General features: G+C 38.3%; 1 pseudogene; it reads left to right on the forward strand.

Moving 5' to 3' along the window:
• The first annotated feature begins 1,577 nt into the window (after positions 1–1,577).
• LOC102857380 lies at positions 1,578–2,646 on the forward strand (annotated as a pseudogene).
• Positions 2,647–3,910: the final 1,264 nt, after the last annotated feature.

Consider the following 3,910-nt stretch of genomic DNA (forward strand, 5'->3'; position numbering starts at 1 on the left):
ACTCAGCTGACCAGTGGGTTTTCAGATGTTGTAAATCAAATGAAAGGAGGCTGTCCATCTTTCTCCCATAGAGTAGCCAATGGATTCAAACTATCTGCCTTTACTTTGTCAATGCAACTCTTTAACCATTGGCTTTGGGAAACACAAGTCAATGAGACAATACTTTTCACCCATTAGAATGACCACAATAAAAAAAAGAAAAAAAGACAGTGCAAGTTTCATGAGGATATGGAAAGAGTGGAATTCTTACTTTTTTAAAAAATAAAATTGTATTTTAATTGTAATTTTAATGAACATTTACAGAAAAGTTAATTTTTATTCATCCATTGTTGTGTATTTCACCTCCTTGCCTTTACCTACGCCTCCCCAGTTCACTTTTTTTAAATATTCATTTATTGTTGCACAATTATCTACATCCCCCTACTCCCTAGTCCTCTTTGCAATGATAAATCTCTTATTCTGAGCTATTGCTGTATGTATAATGCCTAATCATATATTCATTTTAGACAGTTCTTTCTTTCATCTGTTCCAATGCAATGTTCATAATCTATCCACTCTTATCCTATTCCCAACCCCCCCATATCAGATCTGCTTTATAACAGTGATGCTATGCAGTATTTGTCCTTTGGTCACTGAGATATTTCACTCAGCATGACATGCTCCAGGGCTCTCCACGTTGCATAATGTTTTACAAGTTCATTGTTTTTCAGTGCTGTGTAGTATTCCATTGTATGAATATACCATGGATTTTCTATCCATTCATTTGCTGATGGGCACTTGGGTTACTTCCATCTCTTTGCTATTGTAAATAGCACAGCAATAAACATGAGTGTATATTTATCTGTTTAGATGGCAGTTACAGTTTCATTAAGGTATATTCCCAGTTGTGGAATGGCTGGGTCAAATGGTATTTCTATTTTCAACTTTTTGAGAAAGTGCCAAAGCACATTCCATAGTGGTTTCATCATTTTACACTCCCATCAGCAGCAAATAAGAGCTCCAATCTCTCCACAACCTCATCAGCATTTATTGTTTGCTGTTGCATTGAACTTTGCTATTGTTGCTGGGTTGAGATGATATCTCATCATTGTTTTGATTTGTATTTCTCTTAGAGCTAGGGAATTTGAACATTCTTTCATGTGTTTGTTTGCCATCTGAATGCCTTCTTTGGTGAAGTATTTATTCATATCATTTGCCCATTTTGCTATTGTGTTCTTTACTGTTTTCTCATTGAGGAGCTAATTCTATAAATTGTATTTGGTCAGAATTCTGGACAAAATCTAGAGATGATATAAAGAGAATTGACGCTTTTAAGCTGTGGTGTTGGAGAAGAATATTGGACTGTACCATGGACTGCTAAGAAAACAAACAGGTTTGTTCTGGAGAGGGTGAAACCAAGCTGCTCCTTGGAGGTAAGGATTCTGAGGCTTCGTCTGACATACTTTAGGCATGTTGCAAGGAGGGACCAGTACTTGGAGAGAGATATCATGCTTGGAAGGGTGTAGGAACAGCACAAGAAAAGATGACCTTTGGTCTCATATTGAACTAGAGTTGGAAGAGGCGAGTCCGGTCTCAAAATGGAGGGTCATGATCCAAAAGAACCAGAGCAGTTAAGTAAACTGTTTCTTGGTGGTCTGAGCTTCGAAACTACAGATGATAGTTTAAGAGAACATTTTGAGAAATGCGACACACTCACGGTTTGTGTGGTGATAAAAGACCCCTAAACAAAACGTTCCAGGGGCTTTGGTTTTGTGACTTATTCTTGTGTTGAAGAGGTGAATGCAGCAATGTGTGCGTGGCCACACAAGGTTGATGGACGTGTAGTGGAACCACAGAGAGCTGTTTCTAGAGAGGATTCTGTAAAGCCTGGTGCCCATCTAACAGTGAAGAAAATTTTTGTTGGTGGCATTAAAGAAGATACAGAAGAGTATCATTTGAGAGACTATGAAAAATATGGCAAGATAGAAACCATAGAAGTTATGGAAGACAGGCAGAGTGGAAAAAAAGAGAGGATTTGCTTTTGTAACTTTTGATGATCATGATACAGTTGATAAAATTGTTGTTCAGAAATACCACCCTATTTATGGGCACAATTGTGAAGTGAAAAAGGCCCTCTCTAAGCAAGAGATGCAGACTGCTGGATCACAAAGAGGTCATGGAGGTGGATCTGGGAACTTTATGGGTCATGGAGGAAACTTTCGAGGTGGTAGAGGGAACTTTGGCCGTGGTGGAAACTTTGGTGGAAGAGGAGGCTATGGTGGAGGAGGTGGTGGCAGCAGAGGTAGTTATGGAGGAGGTGATGGTGGTTACAATGGATTTGGAGGTGATGGTGGCAATTATGGCGGTGGCTCTGATGATAGTAGTAGAGGGGGCTATGGTGGTGGTGGACCAGGATATGGAAACCAAGGTGGTGGATATGGTGGTGGTGGAGGATATGTTGTTTACAATGAAGGTGGAAACTTTAGCGAGGGTAACTATGGTGGTGGTGGAAAGGATAATGATTTTGGAAATTATAGTGGACAACAGCAGTCAAATTATAGACCCATGAAAGGAGGCAGCTTTGGTGGAAGAAGCTTGGGCAGTCCTTATGGTGCTGGTTATGTATCTGGTGGTGGAAGCGGTGGATATGGTAGCAGAAGTTTTTAAAAATTCAACAGCAAAGGGCTACAGTTCTTAGCAGGAGAGCAAGCGAGGAGTTGTCAGGAACGCTGCAGGTTACTTTGAGACAGTCATCCCAAATGCATTAGAGGAACTGTAAAAATCTGCCACAGAAGAAACGATTATCCATAGTCAGAAAAGCTACTGCAGCTTAAACAGAAAACTCTTCTTGTTCAGGACTGTCATAGCCAAAGTTTGCAAAAAGTGCAGCTATTGATTAATGCAATGTAGTGTCAATTAGATGTACATTCCTGAGGTCTTTTATCTGTTGTAGCTTTGTCTTTTTTCTTTTTCTTTTCATTACATCAGGTATATTGCCCTGTAAATTGTGGTAGTGGTACCAGGAATAAAAAATTAAGGAATTTTTAACTTAAAAAAAAAAAGAAAAGATGACCTTTGATGAGATGGATTGATTCAGTGACTGGGATAATGAGGGTAAGAGTGTCAGAAACAATAAAGTTGGCACAGGATAGAGCAGGGTTCAAGGCTATTGTACATAATGTCACTATGAGTTTCAAGCGACTTTAAGGTACATAACAACAACAACAACAATGAAATATCTGATAAGAGAGTCATATCTAAAATCTAAAGAGTAGAATTCTTACACATTCCTATTTGGATTGTAAAATGGCATAGCCACTTTGGCAAATAGTTTGACAGTTTCTAAAAGTTTTGAAAATAGAGCTTAAATGTTAATAAAAATGAACAAAGATAGATGCTACAATATGGACAAGCCTTGACAACAATGTTCTAAGTGAAATAAGTCTGTCACAAAGGACCACATATTGTGTGATTTCTTTTATATGAAATGTCCAGAAAAAGCAATCCATAGAAATAAAAGGGCCTAAGGCCAGGGTAGAATTGATGACTATGATTTCTTAGTATATTTTTGGACTAATGAAAATGTTCTAAAATTAATTCTAGTGAGAAATGTCAAACCTTCAGAATATATTAAAAAGCACTTAGCTGTGTGATTTAAACAAGTGAGTCATATAGCATATAAATGATTTCTCAATAGAATTGTTTAAAAATGTGATTAACTTTTGTATGATTAAAAGTACCATAAGAAAAGACAGGAAACAAACTAGAAACTAGATGTTGTTGTTGTTGTTATGTGCCGTCGAGTCGCCTGCGACTCATAGCGACCCTATGTACGACAGCCCTAAACTCCGCTCTGTCCTGTGCCAATCGCACTGTCTCTGACACTCCCATCCCAATTATCCCAGTCACTGAATCAATCCACCTCATAGAG

Source organism: Elephantulus edwardii, unplaced genomic scaffold (assembly GCF_000299155.1).
Source record: "Elephantulus edwardii isolate Elephantulus edwardi_28Jun2011 unplaced genomic scaffold, EleEdw1.0 scaffold00310, whole genome shotgun sequence".
Lineage (NCBI taxonomy): Eukaryota > Metazoa > Chordata > Mammalia > Macroscelidea > Macroscelididae > Elephantulus > Elephantulus edwardii.